Here is a 25,530-nt window from a genome sequence, read left to right as displayed (position 1 = left end):
ATGTTTAATCTCAATGATGATTATTATTTTCAACTAACCAATTGTAGTTGCCATGCATTTTAAAATGTCAATGCACTTTCAGCCCTGAATAACACTAAAAGGGAAAGCTATTAATAATTGATTTGCATGCATAGTATACTACACTTTCCATTGAACATTTACCCCTGTTACCCATAAATTGACAAATTTATAATGTAATCAAATGCTCACACACTAGCTGTTTACAGACACACGTGTAGGTCCTGATATTCTCCTGATGGGCTGATATTACCTTAGATGTGAATTGTGAATGAGGAGTAGAAAGTCGATATTTCTCACACCACTTCAGTGGGTGTCTTGATGACGCTTCTGCATGTCATTGAGTGGCTCCCTCAATGATGATCAGCATTGCCTTTTGTTCGCTGAATGGTTAAAACATTTAAAGGTTGGCACAGCTTTTAAGAGTCATTGTGGTGAACGCTAAAAGATAGGTCTTATCATAACCCTAAAAGTACACACCATACAAAAATTCACAGCTGCACGTGTATAGAATCATCTGAACATTATAGGGTCCCGTCCTTCCACTCCCTGTTTTCGCATTTAAACACAGAAATCAACTACATTTGTCCAAGTGTTGGTTATATGTGAAATGAAGTGAAAAAATATGCTCTCTTTCTCCGGTAACGTCGTTCGCGACGCCTTTCTTCTTCGTCGTTTCTTCTGTTTGTCTCTAACTCATGCTCCAATCTTTCATCGGTCAATGCTTCGGATTTTGTGGATGTAACGGAATATATGATGCATCATTTTAGCAACATTTAAGATGATCCCGATGAGTTCTGCCCATTCTGCCTCCATTTAGTCTACGGTCAATCAACTACAGGGACAGCGGCCACACTTATCCCGCCTCTTGCGAATTTAAATCCTACGCCATATCCCGCCCCTTGCAAGCCCACCCTCCTTACCCACCGTTGATTCTACTGATGTCTAAACGACATCGATGGCCGCATATAAAGCATTAAGGGTCACCCTCAGGGTAGAATCTCCTGATATATAAATGCGGTAAAAATTTGTGGAAAATGATTATTATGCTTGCTTCATAACGTAAGGAGGAAATTATTATGCTTGCTTCATTACGTAATAGGTGAACCAAAATGTTATACGTTGTAACATTATAGGCAAAAAGTTACATTATGTTATCACAAAGTTGTTAACGACTGGGGTTTCCACATTATTGCTATGGATTAATTACAACTAGAGGTTGAGCGAGCGCAAAGCACGCGCGGAAACTCTAGTCATTGTAATGTTTCCACATATAAATGTGGCTACTGGTACAAAACACCCACTAGACACCATCTCATTCCTTAAATCCCGGCAGAACACAATCGTCTTTACCTCCAGCTGACTGACAGAATGCCAAACAGCGGAGGTGTTTATGCTAACGCGTACATCTGGAACTGGAGTTTCTGCACCAACTCATTAATAATGCATTGATGCATGTACAAACAGCAGGGGTTCATCTCCGCTGAGATTTGATTTGAACAGTCTCTTCTAAAATCAGAGTCTAACATACAGCTGCTACTCCGATGGTTGTCCCCATTTATGTGTACTCGAGCACAAATACGTGTGTGTGTCTCTGTGTAAGCGTACGCTGCCAAATATGGCTGTCTTATTCCCTGCCTTTTCCAGGCATTGTCCACACGTTTACACTGACCGAGTTAATATACCGGCTTGATTTCGCACCCCAATTTAACCTCTCGAACCCTAGACATATTGTGGTTTCATTTCATGTAAATTTGATTCGACGGCATCGGGGTACCAGGGGCGGGACTTGGGTAGAGGTGTTGCTGTGACATCAACATGAACTGGAGAGACTTTGAAATCCGCGAGCTGCTAACCATCATGGGAGAGAAGGTGATGCAGTCGCATTTAACGAAGACGGGGAAAGATGGTGCGATCTACGAGAAAGCAGCAGAGGAACATTCCTTACGAGGCTTTCATCGGGATAAAAAACGTGTGGTCAGCAAAAATAAAGATTATGTTGGCGTTTTTGCACTTGTAAACAGTTAATTGCACTCTTAGCCTACACACAGATGTGGTCTACTCATTCTTGCATGCGAGTGTCTTGAAGAAAAAAAAAGAGTAGAGTATGCAAATTGTTCTAAAGAGGTTTACTCTCTTCTCGAGTGAACCAAGAAGGCCGTCTCCTTGAAGAAGGCAGAATATATACCGGTACCCCCTCAGTTTTACCAAGGCAAGACAGTAAAATTGGCGTGTGTGTCTGTGTGGGGCTTCAGGCTTTTTACCTACAGAACAAATTATCATGAAATCCTATTAACTCAGTCCAGAGGAGTGTCACGTAAACTCTGTTTGCACAGAAATGGGTTTTCCCTGGGGAGCAATAACACACCCCTTGCAGTGTGTTGTCGGCATGTAGCCTCTTCTGCTCATGAAGACAGTTCTGCACCCACACATTATAATGAAAAACGGGACTCAATGTTGTGATTTTCCCTGGAATGTTGTCCAAATGGCGCCTGGTTTAAGTTTCTCTTTCTACCTGTTAGGGTTGAAGTGTGTCCTTGCCCATATAAAGGCTTACATTGGCTTGAGTGACTTTTGAGGGGTTTTAGGGGTCTTTGAATGTTGGACCTGTCACGTTGGCCTTTAAAGCTTGAGAGAAAATAACTTAAAAAGTAAACTAGACCACCTGATTTAAAGGGATATCCCATAGCAATTGAACAGGCCCAGCCTATATAGTGCTGTGAGCTTGTTTCCAGTACAATGTAAACAGCATGGTGGATATGGTTGAGATGGTATCGCTGTTCAGCAACCCTGACCAACTTTTGGTTATAAACTTCTGTTGATTTCATTCATACAGCTGTTTTATAGACATTTATTTTTATTATGAAATTGTTGAGATTAATATTTTTTTATTTGTAATTCGTTGTTAATAATTTTAATAATAATCACTGAATTAAAGCTAAGGTATCAAGATTATTTTTTGGTCATATTTCTTGAAATTGTCTTTGTTTGAACAGCTATCGGTACATACATAAAATGCTAAACTAAACTTAAATCCAAAAAATTTGGACTAGGAATAAGTCCAACCATTCAATTTGGGCAAGAATAATAGGATTGGTTGGCCACCTGTCCATCTTGTGTGCACCCGCCCTTGCGTGGGCTAAAACATTTGAGGAGTGCCACTACGTGCCACTGCCAGGCCCGCTGTGCTACACGCGCATCAGGGCTTCTGCGTATGGCGATGTTTGTCCAACCAAGAACCAACACAATGAATTAGTTTTATAGGCTATGACTAAAAAGCTAAGAAGACCTATTGCTAAAATAAGCGAGCTAGTCACATGTTTTTGGGGGACCGGCTTCAGCGGGAGGCCTTCACAGAGGACAGGGATGTTTTAGGTTGAATACAAGTTGAGAAATAAGACATATTTAATTAAATATAAATGGTTAGTAATAACAAACATACTACCATATTATGTTTTGCTGAGTGCCATGCACTCACCTTGAGGCTTTAAGTGATGTCACTTCAAGCCTCTAGCTTGCTTATTCTGTGGACCCACTGAAGATGTATCCTATTCTTGACTTGTGCCAAGCCTGTTATCATCATTTTCTTTTTGGCTCTGTTAAAATATATATATTTTGCTGACTCCTGCATACGTGTTAACTTCAGCTCCTGTCAGAAACACAAGATTGTTTACTGAAATTGACAGAAATAGCTTATTTTAAAAGTTACAAACAAAAGTTTGGACAGAGCCGACCGACGAAACACTGCTGAACTGTGGCGGCAGCCTCCCCGTCTCCTTGACAACACGGTAATCTCCTGACAAAGGGGAAGACTATATTCACCCTTTTTCCCGCGATGCATGAGAGAGAGCATTATGAGAAACTACATTTGAGCGTAGCTTTGAGATTACAGACTACATCTCTTTACATGATGGTCTGTATCCTGGTGGATACAGACCATCATGGTCTCTGGTCTGTATCCTGGTGGTGGTGAAGCCTTCCCCGCCGTCTCCTAATGAGGGTACTCTCCCCGCCTGAGTGGACTACAGCTGGGAGCTGCTGATGTCATGTAGCGATAAACTGTGCACACAGCAGCCCTGCCAGTAGACTCTCCGCTCCATTAAAGGCTGTGCATCACACCACAACCCCCCAGGGAGGGAGAGAGATGGAGAACAATCCTAATGGAGGAGCTGATTATTGTAGTGTGTTTGTGTGCTTGACCAGCTTGAATTCACCTGGAGTGGGTCTCAGTGTTCAGAGGTGGGGGTACAGGCAGATGTGGCAGACCGGCTCTACAAGTCTATCTGGCAAATTATTTTCACTCGCTTTCTTAAGAGAGTCTGGTCTTTGCTGAAATCAATTGATTTGAAGCCATGACTTGACAGGCAACACATTCAGCCAATTGAGAAAGTGTAACAGCACCGACAGGGCAAGATGACACATCCAATTTTTTTACAAATACGGTCGGACGACTGATGAACAGTGCACATTTATGTCTGTAGGCTGATATGTTTCTGCTAAAACTGATGCCATGGCTGCTTCCATACGACCATCTTCTACCAGACCACAGTGACATGAGGAACTGTGATCTCTACTGCAGCGCTTCCCAAACCTCTCCAAACCACCGCACCCTTTTACAGCCAACTGCTGTCCAATCCATCTAACCACAGCCGATAAAACACATGTTGAAATTAAGTGCCTCTGTACCAAATGGTGTGTGCGTCCACAGGCCCTTTCTGTCTCATTAGATGAATAGCTACAGCTACATTGACACAGACAATCTGATATTTAAATGAGGCTTTATGATTTGAGTTGAATGTGTTCTTTATAATGTGTTTTTTCCATGTTTTGAAATGTTATCTGTGTATGTGGTCTAAAGATAATGCTCTTCCTGTAATTATATGAAAATCTAAATTAGCAGAGTCGAAGCAACCTTCCTGTCATCTGTCTTGCATTCACTAATTCCTGCCTCCTATGAAAACAGCAGCCTCCTATTGGAGGCTGCTGTTGTCATCAGAGGCGAGTTTTTGTAAAAAAAAATTTGGGCTGGCTGTTCAGCAATTCAGCATGTGCCCCGCAGAGAGAAAGATGGACACACACAAGGACAAGTACGATTGATATAGAAAAACAATAGAACCTGAGAGGACGATAAAGAGAGAGAGATTACTGAACTTCTACAATTAATCAAGCAAAGCTGTCCTCTGCTCAAACCAGGGCAACAGCTAGACTCTATAGGCTGCCGTCAGATTAGAGAACAGGATCAAAGTGAGTGTTCAGTTTAAACTTACTGATCATCATATATCCAAGAGCTCCACCTACAATAATAAAGTTCCGGTTGATCATTACGTAATAGACTCCAGTTATGATGTTTGCTTTTTTGGTTGGTCATCCATAATAGTTTGTGTGTGTGTGTTTTTTGTTTGCATGCTCTTGAACAACGCTTGTCCTGCTGTGCAACTTAATTTAAACTTTGCCCAGCGTTCCAAAGAAAAAAAAAGACATATTTTTTTGTTTTATGGTAATTTTATGTGCTCCCATATAATGGAAGCCATTTGTTTTCATTCTTCCCATCATGTAACCAGCGCCCCGTTTCCCGAAAGCTTTGTTAGCCTAAGTGGATCGTGAAGTGCGTTGTACGAGCATCGTACAGTTTTCACACCGTTTATCCGAAAGCATCGTTGGTAACTAACGTTGTGAAAACGCTCGTAGCTAACGAGGACTCCAGGGGTACTCGTAGGATGCTAAGATCATCGTTAGCCTACTATAGCCTCAGTGGCGTCCCCAGCGGACATTCCATGATATTGGATGTGTTTTATTAAAACACATCCAATACCACGGAATGACCAGCTGGCACAAATTCGCCACCAAAAACAGTGGTTACCGCCGATATATTACTGATAGACTACTGTTAGATTTAAACAGCAAAGATAGAGACATGTTAGAAGTCAACAACAACATAATATATTGCAGCAATTTAAAATTCCAAAAATACATGCGCAGCCGAAATGAGAGATCAATCGCCACATCACAAGGCATATAATAAAATCTAATGATTCCATTGCTCTTGTGTGGGAGGTCGCTTTCGAGCTGCACTTGCTGTCTCCCTCTGATTTTCATTCAACCATAATGGTTCAAATGTCCTCATATTGATCAATGACAGAAGACATGGGCTACTGTAGACATGAATCATGCTGAGACCAGCGGGTAGGGATGTGACGATACACTCAGCTCACGAAACGAGACGAGACACGATATTCGGTTCACGAGAACGAGACGAGACGAGATTTTAAGAAAACTACAATGACAAAATATATGACTGGACCAACAGACTTTTATTTAACCGAGTTGCACAAGCATTTTGAAATGTTTTATTATAACCCTTTACATGCATGAAATTGAAACTTAAACTAAAATTTATAAAAGTTGGAGTAAAATAAATTCAATTAAATAATTCTTAATTCTTTTTTTCAAGTACAAACAATATAATGTGCGAAACCAAATCAAAGTTCTACTCCATCAATACAGAGTGCAAATAGTGCAAACAGAGTCTGACCAAGTATGTCACTGACAACTTGGTATTGTCCGTGTCTTATCAGTCACTCTACTGCCATTCATCATTATCAGTCACTCTACTGCCATTCATCATTTCTGCTGGGTACCCAAAATGTTGCCAAACAAATGATTTAAAAGTGGCGGGGGCATCTTCAACGGTAATACGGGTATTTTCCGACGTCATTCTGGCTGCCTATGGCTGCTTCCCCTCCTTCTCCTCCTCTTCTTCTTTTCCTTCTCCTTCGTTAGGTTCTGGCAGGCTAGACGTAGCAAAGGCGCATTACTGCCCCTACAGGCCACAAATAGAAGTTTGGATAGCTCACATATCTCGCGAGACAGATTTTTAACGCGACGGGTAATATCGTCGAGTTTAATCTCGCGAGATCTCGTGTCACGAGATCTCGTCACACCCCTACCAGCGGGTGTCTGAGAATTTCTGCAGGTGTATTTTGTTGCGATTGTTTGCATTAAGCACTGTAGGCGCTTCGGTGAGAATGTGATGAAGATCACTATTTATTGGACCGTGTCTAGACAGTAACGAACATCCCTGACCATAGTTAATCGCGTTTGTAGTCTACACTCAAACTCATTATTGCATGCGGGTGTCTTCATTCATACAATTAAAACATTCGGGAGTATGCAATAATACAAATTATTCTAAAGAGGTCTAGACTCCGTGCTCAGCCGCCTTCTCCAGTGAACCAAGAAACCCCGCGCCATGACGACCGGGGGTTGACCCCCTTGGTTTTACACAGGAAACTTGAGATAAGAAGGTGAAATCGCCGGGTGTGCCAAGCTGCGACAAACCCGGCTTGGCAGCGTAAAAAGACCTATAGCCTACATCATCCTGCCCAACAATATGGGCAGGATCTAGACCAAGCTCTCCTTATCGGGTCAGCAATAGCCGTGTGTCAATGCCTCTGCGTTTGAATGAAAATTAATTAATGGAATGTTACATTTTTAATGTCTACAAATCTTCTAGATTAAGAGAAGAGTGCGCGCCAATCAATGAAACCTTATGGCTCAGATGATGGAGCCTCTCTCCCAATGTGAAGTCATGTGGAAAGGTGGTTTCTGATCTTCTGGGTCCCTCCAGGCTTTGAATTGAATTGATAAAATGTTATTTCGAACTGAAGAAAAAGAAAAAATAAGCAATGACAAACAATACGAATAAAATGATGAAGCAGGTGGACTGTTACAATTAAGTAATATTTACAAACAATGAAAACAACAAATTAAAAGATACTGTCTTACACTTGCTTTAACTGTTCGAAAAAGTTCTCACCCATTCTCCATAAATTATTGATCCATAAATGGTTAACAGCCTGATAATTACTGATATAAATTTCCTTAACAAAAATATGCATTGGAAAAACACATCTCGCGCTGTCTTTTCTGCAGCCAGAGAGGAGCTGGGGACATTAAGCCAGGCCAGGGTGGAGGTCACCTTCCTGGACGTAGATCAGGATAGCCTGGAGACAACAAATGTATGGCTCTTCACATAATACAAAAAAAGCACATTGTTTGAATGAGAAAGACAAGATCAGTCACTCTAATGCCATTCATTCACCGAATTCCCAGACCGAAGGATCCCCACAGAGACAGAAAACCGTGCCCCTAAGCTCATTGTTGTTTCTCCTGGCTTTCCAATGACCCGTTAAAGTAAGAGAGGGAGATGTTATTTCAGACTGTTGTGTTACCAGAGCAGTGATGGCCCCTGCAGATACACAGGTATCCTGAACCCATCGCAACCAAGTGGGTCACTGGGAGAACCCGGACGGGTTGTGGAACACAGACACCACCCCCACCCCTCCCTGCTGGCCCCTTCTACCTCCCTATTGTCTGTGGACCAGTGTCTATTAGACTTGCCCATATCACTTGATAGCAGTGAGGATTGTTCCCTGGAGGGCTCTCTGGCTGAGAGTCCTCTGACAGTCAGGAAAACACACACACGCACGCACGTGTGAGTGCACATGCACATGCACGTACACATGCACATACACCTATACACACAAACAAAGGAGGCTCCCCGGTCAGGGAGAGGGCCTGCCGAAGAGACAGGCTCCTCTTGAATAGAGGTGAAACAGTGGCAGCCATTGTGGTGGTGCGCCTTGTTCTATTTGGTCATGGATCAGGCTGGTGCTTTAGCAGAATCCTTTTTTTACCATGTTTTGTTTGGTCGACATACTGATTATGTTTAATATATTATTTAATTTGGTGCTGCCCTAATCTGGTTTGGGGAAGTTACATCCAATCTTAACATACCCCACACCACAGGATAATCTTTTAAGAAATTGTGAGAACAACCCAGAATTTGGGGCTTTGCTGACCAGAGTTGGAAGGGTGAAATCGGGAACAAAATTTGACTTATTATCCTGTTCGGTGTTGTACCGTGTGCTGCATAACGACTAGTTGACTACTACTATTATATAAAACTTGGCAACTAGTACAAATAAGTGCAGTTGAAAAGTAAAAAGTAATGTCGAGTAGCGTTAATACTATAGAGTAAATTCCAGAGCCCTTTCAAATAAATAAACTTTATCGCTTCTAAATGAAGAAAATAACACAGTGCAGAGGAATAGTGGAGTGCAAAATTGGAATGGAGGTGTCACGTTAAAATTGTACCGGGGGCGAAAATTGTACCGGCCTACGTCATCGTTTGTTTACATCCTGACAACCTGCCCGGCAACAGACGACGCGATGCAGAAAACATGTTTCCAAACGACGAAATAACATAATACAGATAGCGGATCGCTATCTGTATTATGATAGATAGCGATAACACTTGTTTTTACTTTATATTTGTATTGTATTTAATTGTTTAATCGAAAAAATAAAAAAATGTGCCCGCGAAACGGGCGATCGCGTCAAATGACAAATGTTTTGCCCGCGAAACGGGCGATCGCGTCAAATGACGTAGGAGGGTTCTTGAAACATAATACAGATAACGGATCTCTAGATAACACTTGTTTTTACTTTATATTTGTATTGTATTGAATTGTTTAATCGAATTTAGCTAGTAAACTGAGTGTTTTAAGCAGGTTTCATAGTCTAGAATGTTCAAGAACCTTCCTACGTGATTTGTCATTTGACGCGTCATTTGACACGATCGCCCGTTTTGCGGGCAAATTTTTTTATTGTTTCGATTAAACAATTAAATACAATACAAATATAAAGTAAAAACAAGTGTTATTGCTATCTATCATAATACAGATAGCGATCCGCTATCTGTATTATGTTATTTCGTCGTTTGGAAACATGTTTTCTGCATCGCGTCGTCTGTTGCCGGGCAGGTTGTCAGGTTGTCAGGATGTAAACAAACGATGACGTAGGCCGGTACAATTTTCGCCCCCGGTACAATTTTAACGTGACAGGGGCATTGATACACTGGAAATTGCCAAATATATTGACCACACTTTGCCCTAAACCCCCACAATTAGTGTGGTCCACTCCACATACAGCCATTTGCATTTGCTTGCACTGCTCAGACAGTAATTAGCACCTTCTCAGGGTCTGGAAACAATCGTAATGTAACTACTTGGTATTCATGTATTCTGAGATTAAAGGGAGCATGGTGCACTGTTGGAGAAAGCTGACTCTCCATTTCCCCTTTGCTCGTATGGTTTAGAGTAAATAAGATAACATAAGAAGTAGGGATGGGCACGAGTAGTAAATTCCAAACTCGAGTGATCGAAGGAATTCCTCGAGGATCAATCGAGTACTCGTTAAATCAAATCTATTTTTAGAATGCAACGCATCTGCAGCAGGAATAGGCCTGATGATGAACGGCAATATTACCAACCAAACATGTAATGCTTATTCTCCATCAAAGCAGTCAGTTATCAGAGTATTCATTAATTATTTTTGCAAACGTTCAAAACACATTTTCCTTACAAAAATAAATATGCGTCTCACAATTGAAATCACGTCGAACCAAGGCCTGTAACAGTTTAAAAAAAACGAAACAAGTAGCCTAACCATTGCAAATAATTTAAAGCTGCAAATAAAACGGCAGCAAATGGACTATGGAAATACTCAGCGTTGTGATCTTCTCTACACGGCCGGGATTACAGCTGCGTCTTGCGGCGGTGAAAATAGCCGACATACTTTCACTTTCACCGTTGCTGCGGGTCTGCTTTCCCGAACTCACCGTTGTGTTTCAGGAGCATATGTTGCCGCATAGTACTTTCTGGTAGCTCGATTTCGCTTGGCTTATTTTACATTTCACCTTATGATCTCCTATTTCTTTAAAGTATTTCAATTCTTCGCTGCGGTTTGCTTTAACCGCCATCTCTTAACTTTTTTAATTCTGGCGTGCCTGCACACGGCACGGAACACGCCATGGAAATGGATGCATTTAAATTTCTTTGTGCCCACGTCATGCGTTAGTGGCGCCGACAGAAAATTGATACATTTGCTTCAGAAAACTTTGTGTGTGTATATGCAAACTCGAGTTTGCCTGTCCACCAACCGAGTTCATTTGTAACGACGAGAAGTACTCGAGTAATCGATTCCTCACGCCCATCCCTAATAAGAAGAGGTTTCCATACCAGTAGGAGATGGAGAGAGAGATCAGGACAGGAGAGGAAGAGGTTTTGGATGGAAGGTAACTAGAGCCTCAACCAGGTGTCTTTCCCTGGACACTGCATTAGCGCTGCTCTTTATGAGGCTGTCCTTTACCACCACCTCCAGAACCTTTTGATTTGTTATGTTGCATACTGTTGCTCTTAGTTAAACGGATGTTAGGCTGCAGAGACCTGACTGGATACTATGTGCTTTAGTCATTAGCCATTATCCACTTGCAATGCACATTCACTGCACTCATGTTTACTAGCATTGTCTGTTCAGTGTGTCAAGCAAATGATCTTAATGCCTACTTTTAACGAGAAGTGTCTAATTGGAGATGGTGAATGGCATAATTTTCTTCAATAGCGGTGTAATCAACCTTTCCGTTGTTGGCGAATTGGCCAAGCCTCCAGGACCTTTCAACATCCTTTCCGCGGAAATAAATTTCAAATAAGTTTGAAATTTGAAATGCAAATTAAGACTTAATGTGCCTGGCCTGTATTTCTTTTTTTGGTCTCCATGTTTCCATGACTATTCGTGCGGTCAAGAGTCTTGGATCATAGACAGCAATCCCATATTGCAATAGGGCTGCTTCGCCATGGCGACCGTATGAGAGGGGGGATGTGTGGGTTTTGTTGGCTGCTGTGACCATGCGACACACCACAACAGCTCTAGGAGTGCAGCTTCCAGTGGCTGATACAATGAGGAAGTGATTGCAGCTAGACATGATGAGAAGCATTAACCAGGGGGGCGTGCCATGCCGTTCATCTGATGGTGTCTGGGAGAGAGGGAGAGAGAAGGCGCTGTCAGGGTGAGAGACGAGAAGACCAAAGGGGATGGGAAACCTGCAGAATGTGATGAGGTATGGTGCTGCTGCCTGCTTGCCCTTGCTGCCTGGTTGTAGCTGTCAGGTTAATTGATTCAGGCAGCTGCCATGAGGCTATTAATTGCATGTCTGACAATTCAACTGGAGAGAGAATCGCCGGGATGCAGAATGGAAGGAGGATGGAGAGAGGAAAGGATATAGGATATGGGTTATGGGTTATACGGAGGATATGGGTTGAGGTTCACCTTTTGAGGAAGAGGAGGGGAAATGGCAGGAGGCCATCAAAGCCATGCAAAGAAAAAAAACAGTATTCTGTGAAACAATTTATGTGTTAGGGTTATTCATTTATTAATTCCTTTCCTTCAGAATAGGAAAAAGGCAAATCTGCTGCTCTTCCTTGAGGATAACTGTGAAAAAAACGATGGAGGCCTTTCTTGCGGCAAACATGGATGTGTGCAAGAAAGCACTCCACCATTTATCTTAATCCCCCTCATCCACGGATTGCCATGCACTACACTAATTTACACTTGGATTGGAAGTAAAACTCGCGAATAACTGAATCCTGTAAAGACAAAGGATGAACCATAAGATTGTCTTCACAAGGCTATGGAGGTTGACTAGTCCATCTGTCATTTTCACCTGTGCAATAATTGTTCGAAGACGATGAATATTCGCGTTGCGGCTGATAATTTGGAAAAGGCACACAGGCCTGGGTTCAGTTTGAGAGAGAGCCTCTTACAGGTGGAAGAGCCACTTTATTAAAGGAAATGCACCAAGCAAGCTGGTATTGTCTGATATACAGGAAGTTACCTAGCCAGCTTCCCTTAACTTGTGACCTGTTGGATGTTGGAAATCAAGCATCCTCATCTGATGAGGGCTTCTTTTGTCCCCCCTTCTCCTCCCTTGTTATTGATTCAAGTTGATGCGTCAGGCCTTATTCTCTTCAATGCCCCAGCCAAGTAACGCTGAAGGCGAGGTGTGTGTGGACGCACTGGACATGTAGAGTCTCTGCAGCTGTTGACTGCGGCGTCTGAGAGAGGGTTAAGCTTCTCGGACACTTTTAGAATGGCACAATAATAACAGGTCTCTCCTATTGGCTGACCATACACACACACTAACACACACATAAAGTCCTCTTTCCTTCCCACGTTTCCCTTAGTCCGATGCAGAGTTCTTATACTCAGCGACATCCATGAGAAGGGGAAGGCACAGCTTACCTCACATTTGGATACTGTTGCCTTCCTGTGTTTACATAGATATGTCTGAAGCCGCGGACAGGGATTTGCATCCTCATTGTCAGTCTCTGGCGTGGTTTCCTCCCAACTCCCTTCTGGCGATCCACCATTCACTAGTCGTCACGCTAGTAACTGGAGCTCTCCTTAAGCCGATTGGACTGTGTTTTGGCGATGAATGACATTTAGATCTGGTTGGACAGGTTTTTGTTGGCGAAACAAAGAAGTACGTTGGAGGAGATGGAAGCAGTTTAACACCCTAACACCCCATACATGAGGTAGACACTAGTACTGAGGTTTATCAAGACATTAGGATTTACCTGATGAGTCGGCAAGCTCATGATTTTATTTATGGGAGCGCCCTATGGGAGCACAGCTGAGGCATTCTCATAAACAACCAAGATGGCTGCCGCTGATGCATCACACGTTTCTTCATAAATTATGTTGGTTAGCAAGGATCAGTCTGGATCTCTAGCTGCCACATCTCCGAGTGGGCGGGAGTCCTGAACGTGACTGACCTTCAGTCCTCGTAACGATCCAGTCGGAAGAACGGCTAAAACCTATTTTCCTCAGAGGAACTCTGCTAGTGCATACTTTTGTTCTTTAATAGTTGAATAGTTGTTATTGAGTCTATTTCTGCAATAGCTGAACTTATGGCTGTAGTTACTCTACTAATGTTTAAGTTTGCATTCATGGCTTCATCTTTGTCTCCAGCCATTGATAACGCCCCTTGGAAACCAAAATGTATGGGGTCAGAACAGTCATTAATAATGAATGCACAGAGAAGGATTCACAAATGTATTTTGTGATTTATATATTAATTACTCTCTTCTCACAAATACATTTCAATGCACACAAATGGATATCGGTATGTATAAATGTAAAATAAATCCCTAAACAAAACTAAATTTCACAAACACATTTCTGATCCACGCACAAATATGTCTTGTTTTAAATAAATGTAATATAAATCCATAAATATATGAATTAAAAAAATATTTGCAATTTTCATAAAAAATGTATGGATGTTGTTACATTTATATAGAAACTGTTAAACTTGAATTTACAAGACGCTTTTCATTTGTGAACTTGTTTGCATTTGTGTGTGACCTGGGGCCGTATTCACAAAGCATTTTATCTTACCGCTAGGAGTGCTCCTAACTCGCGCTAAAACATTTTCCGTAGGAGTTTTTTCTTAAAAGTTATTCACAAAGCCGCTGAGACCTACTCTTACTAAGGATAAATCACAAAGAGTGAACTAAGAGTGACGCGCCGTTGCTATGGATTACGTCAATTCTCGTGCACGAGTTTAGAAGCAGTCAGTTCGGTGATTGGTTGTTCAGACGAGACCACCGAATCACCGAAAAACAAGGAAATAGCCAAGGTTAGAAATGAATTCCTATTAAGTAGTTATAGTGCAGTTAGCAGAATACACGCATGACTACACAAGCGTTGACTGCTTTGTGCCAAGGTGTTTACCTAAAATGTGTTTTCAAAGTGATCCCTAAATGCCAGTCCACTCGGTTCCACACGGCCAAATTCATTGTCATGTTGATCGCCATCATCATCATCATCATCATCATCATCATCGTCTGGCTGTGGAATGTTCCTCCGCTTGCAGAGGTTGTGTAGAATGGCACATACAGTGATTACTGCTTGCCCTCTCTGGGGTGAGGCGTATTTCGCCGTGGAGGACATGAACCGACGTTTCATCTGCCCAATTCCTCTCTCCACAACATTTTGTGTATGTTTGTGTGCTCTAGCATATATGGAAGAAATCAGTAAACAATAATAAATATGGATTCAACAAATAAAAGGCGTCAAAGAGCCAATACAATGTGTTTTACGCATAGGACTAAGCGTAATCTGCGTAATCACTTACATGTTATACTTTAACTGTGCTCCCGGTTGTGGATTGAGGTAGGGTGTCTAGAGCCACGTCTTGCATGGATAGTCACTGTCACCCAGCAAGTGACACCCAACTGGTACATCTCAAAAAGCTGCCTCAGACCGCTCTCCATTAAAATGCGCGAATCATGGGTGGCTGAAGCTCCAGGCCACTTTGCAACATCTTCCATTAGGCTATGTTAAAATTTGCATCAAAAACAACCTGCGTGTTGATGGAATGCACTTTCTTCCTATTGACGAACACATCCTCGTCTTTTGATGGCGCAATTATTTTTATGTGCGTCCCGTCAATAGCACCGACCACACCGGGCATACCTGCACAGCAAAGTCGGCAAACCCAAATTAACACTGTCAGATTTGATTTCAACTCTTTTAAAGTGTCTATATGGGTCCACACCACATAGAGTTAATTTCACTCTTTTTGAAGTGTTAGTACCTTAACACTTATTGAGTGTTATTATTAACACTTGTGGAGTTAAAATGTAAAATGTCTTAACACTGTTAGAGTTAGCCCTTTTAACTCTTTTATGCAGTGTTAGACATCAACTCTCTCACAGGGTTGTTTTTTAACTATAGAAGTGTTGCCTCAATTTAACACTGTAAAGGTGTAAATATAGCTTTCTGGATTTCCAAAATAAAATGCTCTGTAGAATGAAAATGGCTGTTTCAAAAAACATTTATTTAAAACATTCACCACATAAACACTGCTTCTTAAAACATGTGCCAATATGGAACAATGTATATCTCACCATCATTAGAATACTGCTTGTCAAAGGGTTTAAAATAGGTGAGCTGGTCAATGCAAATGAGAGAATTGTCATTATTCTGCTCCTCTATACAGTATGCATGAAAATGTTCATCAAAGTACAAGGTGTCAACAGTACAACCTATTATGAAAGCACGCTGATCATGTATTATGATATTACAGATTTTCTTGAACACAGGTAAGTCATGGAATGTTCCAGTGCATATAAATAGATCTTTCTGGTATTCAGTGCCATCATTTCTGACCCAACTAGTAGTTGAAACATGTGAACATTGGTCTAAAAGCAATATTTGACAAAGTAATTCTCCACCTTTCAAACTATCAATAGTTTTTGTTTTTAAAGGACCAAACTCAAATCTCTTAAAATAATAATTTTCAAAGTAAAAAGCTTGTTGACGCTGATGCTGATTTACTAGAGATTTTATACGATTTTTGAATTTTTTCTTTGACTTTTTAAAAAAAATTGTGTTTGGCTTCGAATCGCATACACCACATATGGATAAGAGGACCAATTTTTTTCAATAATCTTGGATAGTGGATCATCAAGTGGTGTTTGGGAATCAATCTTTTATCAGGGAACAAAGTTTTGAACATGGTATGGTGGTCACAGATCAAATGTTTTAGGTAACATATCATGTAAATATAGGTGAGAACACTATATTAACAATATGTAACAAAAGAAGCACTAAGTTCCAGTGTTTATTGTCCCTTTCAACTATATCACCAAAAATAAGTGGAGTATTTCGGAGAATGCACAGTGACTGAATAGCATTTATACTCAAGTGCTTGCTGTTATCATCTATTTTTAACCCACTTGGTTTGTTTTTATGTTCTAAGAAACCATAATTAAAACTCTGTACTCTGTGCAACAGCGTTTTAATAGAGGTGTAACCATTTTTAATCAGGTACTGAAAAAAAAGCTTCAGCTCATACTGTACCCCCTCTAACAAATCATGCATTATATCGACCGTATAATTGTCAGAACTATGAAAATAATGTAATGAATTGAGCACACAAGCTTTTTTAACACCATAAACGGAAGGTAGAGTAGGATCTTCACTTAGTAAATTACAATGTTCAACATAAAGTTCTTTGGAGCGCAGAACAAGTCCAGGATTATTCTCAGTAAATACTCATTGAATTTCTTCCTTATTAGTTAAACAGAACCTATAACAGTATGTTGCGCTAAAACTTTCAACAAAACCCAACAAGCCATTTAAAGCAAGATTATCGCCTGTGATTTGTATGACGGAGCCAAACAATGGTTCGTTAATGAATGGAAGCTGGATTCCTGTTGTTTCTAATATTTTCAAATCATCTATTAGAGGCTTTAGTATTAGATCAAAACCATATGTCTTTAAATCCTCTGTGTAGAAAAGAGCTGCAAGATGTACATTCATTAGCACAGAGTTCAACTTTGGTGGGAGGTTCTTTTAAGTAAAATAAACATATCCAATTTTGTGGATCCCCTTCTTGGAACCTAGTGGGTTAGCCGTTTCAAAATCGTCGTAGTAGAGCAAGATTTGTAAGGAATGTCTATGTTGTGAGAACAGAGGATGGTTTCGGAAACATAACCCATCATTAATGTCTTGGTACATCCCTGTTTTACTGCGTTTCTCTTGCAAGAAGCACTCTCTTATCTCACTGTTTTTGAAAATGGATTTGAATGTACCTAAAATGGGTACATGCATGTACTTGTCTGTAACAGGAATCTGACTATAAACACCTGTAGGTCTATCTCTACGTGTATCCAATCTCACTCCAAGGACCAATTCTTTAGGCTCTACTATGTCCCATTTTTCAGAAAAGTATTTCTTTCTCTTTGTCTCTGTGTTCAATTTTGAAAAAGGATTATCTAATTTATTTAAACTGTGTTCTATTTTCATACACATTTCTGACTCCTTATTTTCGGCGGAAAATGTTTGGAAAACTGCCTTGTGTTTGAAATTGTACATCACTGACAACTTCCTCCATTGAACTAACTATTGTTGGACCGTGCTTTCAGCAACACCAGAAGCTTGTAAGTGTGCAACAATTGAGCCGCACATACTATCAAGAGAGTTCGGTGTGATAACAGGGGGAACCTGCAACAGGGATGCAGAAGTTGTTGGCTCATCACTTGATAATTCAACATCAGAATGTCTTTGCATGTCCTCTTCCTGGTTGGTATCAACCTGTTCATCCTGGTGATGACTGTGTACATTGTTAAGATGCTTCCTGAAGCCATTGTATGTACAAAAAGAAGAAGGACATCCTTGTTCTCCACACTTCAGACGTAGGTTTTTGGCTGGGTATAAACCGTGTTGGAACTTTAAATGCTGACATAGAAGCGAACAATTGTTGTGGTGTGTTTTGCAAACAAAACAGGTGAACATAATCACTGAACAGTTTTTTTTTAACAATTCCTTGACCTTTGTGCAATGGTGGGAATTTAAGCCTCACGTAGCAGTCGTGCTCTCAGCTCCTTGACTCGTGGCGTTTCCTTTGCGCTTCCAACATCTATGTTGTAGAACTGGTTTGAATCTCTCGACTTTCTTCTTATGTTGTCCAGTGCAGAGGAGGAAAGGCTGTCTGGCATCAACTTTCTCCAGGAATGTAGTGAGGCTGGCTCCAAGCTATAGTTACAAAGACACAAATGGATATGCTTAGCATACTATAGTAGATAAACAGATCCCGTCTTAGTCCTTTGTCAACCTACATCTCAAACTTATTTACATACAGTACAAGTTCATGGTACATACCTTAACAAATTTAACAAGATGGTCCTCTGCCTGTGCGGCGCTGATCTTGACAGTTTTCTTATGGCCTCTTGATGTAGGGGGCAGAAGATGCAACAGCAACAGGAGAGCTGACATATCACTATCCCAGCCTTGAAGACAAAAAAGGACAGAACACAGAAAATTTAAAAAAAAGTATCACCTTTCTTATAGGGTTAGGGTTAATACATTTGCCATTTAGCTAAAAGAGCAGCTGATCATTGTGTTAAAAAAAGCTGAACTGCATATGTGAATAATTAAAACAAATTGAGATATTATTGATACAGGAAGACTATCCACATTTACCATGATTATTCTCAGTCTCAGGGTTGCAACCTGCCCGCAGTTCCTCAACATGAAGACTGAAAGGAAGACTCTGGCTTTCTCTGATGACTTTGGGCTTGAAACATGAAGGCCACTTGGCAAGAAACTTTCCAGAAACTTCGTCCCCAAACATCAGTGAGAAATCCTGGTCAATCTTTAAACAGAGATACAACATCCATTTACAGGTTACTTGCATTTAGAAGGATTCAGAATTCAAATATTTATAACACTATCAAATAGTCTATAGATATCCTTACCAGTCCGGGTATGTCAAGGAAACGAGGGAAGACGTCAAAGACTGAAGATGTTGCATCCTGGTCATGAACCAGCTTCTGTCTGTATTCGAAGGTGGCTCTCATCTTCTCTTTGACTACGGATTAATCTGTGGAGTGTCTTATTACAGACACGGCCTCTCTGCACTCCTCATCCTTGAGCTGTTCAGCAATCAACAAATATTCTCGTTGGGTTGTTGGACTGCCCTGGGGATTGGGCCTGGAATGCCCACGGAGGCCATCGTGCGTGTTGCGTTGGACTGTCTTGAGTCTCCAAGCAAGATAGCCAGTATTCGCCTCTGGGTCATAGTAATGTTCCTGTTCACACACAATCAAAACATTTAGAAATATAAGGCAGAAATATCGATTGATGATGAAAACAACTGTTTTTGGATATCAAAAGACGTACATATCCATGCTCTGAGTACGGATCTTGTAGATATGGGAAAAGGTTCACAATTCCGAGTGCATAACTAGTCCTGACACTTCTGGGGGGAATCCTCCTTTGAAAAAATAAATGGATACACACATACAGTTTATTACATTTGTTTCTTATTAATGTTTTTCATGTTTGTCATTTGAAAGGATTTCTTACCCATGTGAATCTGTCATTTCTGCAACCAGAATGTTGATCATATGTCTGCGTGTCGTGTCTGACAGCGTCTTAGTTTTGTCATATTCTTTGAAGATTTCTTCACCTTTCGGGTTGGACCTCAGAATAGTATCAACTTTCTGCAAAAACATTTTTTTTTTAAGTAACCAGTAGCTTCACGTTTAAACAAATTAATTATTTAATTAGGGCCCTAAACTTTGTTACATTAGTTTAGTAACACTATATACTGTTATAAATTAATCTAATAATCTTAAAATCCAGTACATTTTACAGACAGTTTCAAGGTTTACCTGTCTTGCTTCATTACGTTCCAGCTCTACCAGGCCTCTCTTCCGGTTTTTAGTGGATGGGAGGATGATTGTCGAACCTGAACTTGTAGAAGCTGGTGATGCGGGGGGTCCTGGCAATGAAACTGGTGATGCTGTGGAGTCTGACAATACGGAGGACTGCGAGTTGTATTCCACCAATTCAATGTCCAACTCTAGAAATGAAGTAAAAAATACATACACACGATTAGTGGAAAAGCATGAACATGAACACCCTGCCTCCATATACGGGTGCTTGGACTCAAAAGGTTTATCCTTACCCGTTACTGGGTACTTGCGGTATCCAACCTTGAAGTTTCGGACCCCTGACTTTATCAGCTCATCAAATGTGTCTGCATCAATCTCGGTATCTGATGCATCAGTCAAGGCTAACGCACCCTCGGATAGATGTTGAGCCTGCAGACTAAATTTGTCCGTTGCTGGGAGAAATAAAAAATAAATAAAACCTTAAGCCACCTCATCTATTATCAATATAGCTATTTGAGCAATAATTATTCCTTTGTTTGAATTACACAGACCTTCTTGAAGAAACTGGAGGAAATGGAAATTGTCATCAGTTTGAGGAACTTGTCATCAATTTTTGGACTCCCCCATATTCCACTTTTGCCAGCATTTTCAGCCTGCATTCAAATAAATGAATGAGGTTAGCATTCTGCACAATAGACTACGCAAGTTAAACATAACCATTTCAGTGGTATTTATTCTATGCATGTACTATTGTGATAGATGTAATAATAATAATTAATTCCCTTATGTAATAAATGTACATTATTTTTTTTTAACAATGAGCAATAAATATACTCAACTAAAACAGTAATCATTTCAGAATGACTTACAGTACCAAGACATAAGATTTCACTTTAAGCTAATATAGTCTACACACAATAGGCTAACCCGTATAGGCTTTTAGCACAACACATACACCATATTAACCAGGGACGGCTGGTATTAATGGGCTAACAGGGCTAAGCCCTCCCTACCTTTTACAGTAAACATGTTTTATTTTATATAATTACTATTAAAAAACGTAGAACATATTCTTTTATATTTTGGTTGAACCTAAAGCAGCAACAGCACCAAAAAGTGACAGAAAAACCCAGGATATATGATATATCTTGGGTTTTTCCGCGTGAATGGGCTAAATGTATTCAGCCCAAGCGGTAGCGTAAGCTTCCATTACATTTTGAATGACAGGTATCGTGACACGCCCCCTTCATATGCTTCCCATTTGGGCTAAGTGTTCGAAACCACCTACTTGCTTACTGCTTACTACCTACTCAATACTTGGCTTACTTCTCGAATCCTTAAATAATGATTGAGTAATCCATTTTGAGTAATCGAGGTTCGGAAGACCATTCTTACTTAACCACCTCAGATGACGTGAATCAAATGACGTGTCAATAACCTACCGGCCGGGCGCCGTTAATAAATATTATAAATAAATATATAAACGTCACATTTAACGTCACAGTACATCTTCAACCTAAGGATTTGCGGTGATATGTTAAAAACAATTATTAAACAATTATTAAAAGCACTGCTGCTGCGGCTCCCCGTTTAGCGCCATTGCTTCCACTGTTCTTTTGAATAGACGCAGTGCATTCTGGGGCAGTTGAGTACGTATAGTAAGCTAGCGATGCTGGGTGTGTTCGAAACCGCGTACTTGCTCAGCCCAAGCACATGGGTAAGCGGCCATTTCATTGTGATTGGCAGGTGTCGTGACACGCCCCTATTTGGGCTAATTTTATTTAGCCCGCCAGAATATGGCCGGTAATAGTGCATTTGTAAGCGGGTCAACAACGTTTCGTATCGATACATTAAAAAAGCATATGTCTAAATAACCCAACATGACATGACAAGTGTGTAGAGAAATTGGCCCCTCTCCCAGCTGCATTTCAGCGACAGGCAGTAACAATAAGGTTCTCTAAGGAATCAGAAATGATCAAATATAATGTTGCATACAACACTGCCAAAGAGGAGTTGCCCTTCACCAAATTTAAATCCGAAATTATTCTCATGAAGAAAAATGGATTAAACGTCAACCCAACGTATAGCAATGAGATGGCATGTGCACAATTCATTGCGGTAATAGGCGACACCTTAAAGCTAAAGACAGCTGCGGACGTCGGAAACGCCACATACATGTCCTTCACGATTCACGGCGAGACAGACGTCTCGACCAAAGAGTGTGTGTTCGTCTACAGCCGCATTTTTGCGCAAAGGGAGACCGGTCAACATTTTAATTGTTTAATACTTTAAGCACAAAAAAATGTTTTATTTTGCTCAATGGTTTAGTTCGAAATGTTCAATTTCAGCTCAGTGAAGCACTATAAACACTAGAGATGCACCGATTGCAAAATTCTTGGCCGATACCGATTTCCGGTTTTTAAGGAGGTCTGACCTGCCAAAACCGGTTTTTCCGATACCGATTTTCTAAGAAATAATTATAATCATATAATGTTGATAGGTTTTCAATGTATTGAGTCCCCGGGACCCACAGGTGGCGAGTTGGGTTGGTCCCTGAGAAATTCAATGGGTCCCGACTCCCCAGTTTAAAAAATGTGTTTCTTTTTTATTATTATTCTATTTCTTAAATTAAATTAATAGTGTTAAACTCAATACATGAAATTCTCATCTGAAAAGCGCAGCCATTTGTATGTGGTGAGCCACTGCTTCAGAAAAGTTCGCTTTTTTTGGGAGGAACATGTAGAAGGTTGAGGCACTTCTTCTGAAGTGGGCTCATCAGGCTCAGTAGAGGGGGAGGCAGAAGTAGGTACAGGCAATGTTGAGGTACTCTCTCTAGGCTGATCAGTCAGGGAGGAGTGCAGAGGTAGTGGGGACAGAAAATGCAGCTGCAATAGTTTGCTGACCTGCAATAGGTTTAATCTTTTTCTTTGGTGGTATTTTTGCGTTCTCTCTTCTCTGCCTGTTTCTCGAGAAAAACGGGATCTCGTTGGAAGCGCGATGTATGCGCAGGCGCCGTTTGGGCATAACAATATGGCGGCTGCCGTTCAATGTAGTTTTCATCACCACCACCGGATTATGTTTCATTTATTTCATTACAGCACGTCCCCTAAACGTTACAACATAATCGACACGAATGAGCACAGCATCGAGCAGTTGAAACGTGGGTTTATTCACTATGAAGTTCGTATTTTTAATTGTTCAAATGAAATCAGCGGTGACGAGCTAGTTGTTTTGGTAGCGGCTAAATGAGCATGTCGCGATACTTTGTACAGGGGATCACGTCTGCGCCGAGTAGATGCGCAGAGGGTTGAAACAGCGCTTGTCCGGTCTGCTCACAAGAAGGTTTCTTTGGCCAGTTACTGTGATTAAACACGAGTTGTTTAATGTTCACAATGTATCGTTTTTCATGGGGAAAATGAGATGCGTCCCCGGGACGCATGGATAGTGAGTTTAGTGCGTCCTTTCAGATTTTAATGCGTCAGGGACGCAGGACGCGTACCTAGCAACATCACGTCTTAGGCGTTGATCCCCCACGGCTTATTTTTGACTTGCAAGCATTACAAACAGCGTGTTATGGGTCGTCCTGGCACACAGTGAAATAAGTCCAAATCAGCGACATGTTTTCTTCCCGCGCTCTGGGCGCCTTGAGCTGCTACGCACCGCGCATGCGGGTGAGTTTGATCGGCCGAAAACCGGAAATTACGACAGTGACCGGCAGGTCACCGATTGTGGCCGATTGGATACAAAACCGGCTTTTTTAATCGGCGGCCGATTGATCGGTGCATCTCTAATTAACACCTTATTTTTCTTTATAATTGTGCTTCAAATAAAGACACGCATTTCTCTACAACTTATTCTTGTTTAAAAATCATTCACATTATATGAAAGTTATGAACAGAGATATAAAGGTGACCTCATGGCGTCTGGCCCTGTGAAGTATTGATAAATGGTAGCCCACCCACCTAAAAGCACCACCAGCCGTCACTGATATTAAGGCCACACTCACACTGGCAGATTTGAGCATGGTTAGGTGTGAAAACGGCCACGGCAAGATGGCCTAGTGTGAGTGCACCCTAACACATTGAAAAGTAGCTAACAATTAGCATCAAGCTAGCAGACATTAGCATGTCCAATTTATACATTAGCCACACTCCAGCTGTCCTACATCATGACGCAATATTGATCCCCTTTATATGAGGATGCATATTATATACTGAACTTGTAATACCGAAGCCAAGTCATACACCTTGAAAACAAGTAGGCCTAAAGATAGCAAAATATGCGCAGCCATTTTATCAGTTTGACCACCAAATGAAATAGGCCTAAAAAATGATCCCGGTTTAAAATACACAGGGGGCCGGAGGCGAAATATAGCCTTAATATGAGAAACTAATGTTAAAAGAAATACAAAAGTTGACTTACTTACCGAATCACAAGAGGATGCAGGTTTCAAACAGACTCCTTGCACCATTGAGACGAGACTGTGCAGTGTGTACCACGTCGGCTTTATAGGCTATGGTGGGGGAGGGTCAATTTACCAGAAATTTACACCTGAAGTGTCACTTCCAGGTTTGGAGTTAAGTGTTCAATTATTCAGAGTTAATTTTACTACAATGACACTTACAGATTTGATTTGAAGATAATTCGTTTTGACACCCTGTTTTAACACCAACTCTTCGAAAAATTAGAGTTAATTATACGGTATTTGACTCTTTCCAGAGTATAACTATGCTCTAACTCAAACTTCCTCAACACCAACATTTTAACTCTCCTCAATTTGCTGTGTGCAATTGCCATGAAGTTGGCTTTGATCCTGTGTAATTGTTGAATGTCAAAAGGAAAGTTTATGGCACGGCTTACTGATGGTTGCGATATTTTTAAATCGTCGGCATTGCAAAGTTGCATTACCCCTGTTGCTAAATAACGTAGTGTGGCCAAACATTTTATTTCGGGACTGATCGGATTATTCCTGTTAGTCGGGGATGTTATTGCATCACGATTAACTCCACAACAAGTTTAATACCCTACCATATCGTCTCGCAGGCATTTACGATTCTTTGTGAATAGGTCTTACTGAGTTAAGAGTCCTCTTGAGGACTTTTAAGCTCTCCTAGACTTAGGTGCTACTTTTAGGCCTAAAATACTTTGTGAATTGCTCTTAGTGAAAAAAATTAGGAGTCCTAAATGTAAGAGTGACACGCCCATTATTTTTAGGAGTTACTCCTAAATTCGCCAGTTAGGACCTACTTTTAGCCCTAAGATCCTTTGTGAATACGGCCCCTGGTCTGTATTTATATGTGGATTTTTGAGACTCTTCTGACGTGGCTGGATTCACAAATGCATTTTTTTCAACAAGGAAATCTCTGTATCAGATGCCTCCCTCGTTTTCAGCCAATCACATGACTGCAGTGACTGGGTTTTTAGA

General features: G+C 40.9%; 1 protein-coding gene and 1 long non-coding RNA gene across 3 annotated transcripts in view; one reads left to right on the top strand and one right to left on the bottom strand.

Moving 5' to 3' along the window:
• Positions 1-25,530, top strand: part of man1a2 (mannosidase, alpha, class 1A, member 2) — a 95,528-nt gene that overhangs the window by 12,526 nt on the left and 57,472 nt on the right. The window lies entirely within an intron of this gene.
• LOC130373143 (uncharacterized) lies at positions 19,716-20,505 on the bottom strand. Its single transcript, XR_008893484.1, has 3 exons — positions 20,399-20,505; positions 20,103-20,293; positions 19,716-19,931 (listed from the first exon to the last, which is right to left on the bottom strand). It is a non-coding gene; the product is annotated as an uncharacterized LOC130373143 (long non-coding RNA).

Source organism: Gadus chalcogrammus, chromosome 20, assembly GCF_026213295.1.
Source record: "Gadus chalcogrammus isolate NIFS_2021 chromosome 20, NIFS_Gcha_1.0, whole genome shotgun sequence".
NCBI lineage: Eukaryota > Metazoa > Chordata > Actinopteri > Gadiformes > Gadidae > Gadus > Gadus chalcogrammus.
The sequence above is the reverse complement of the archived record's forward strand: the minus strand, read 5'-3'. Positions and strand labels throughout refer to the sequence as shown.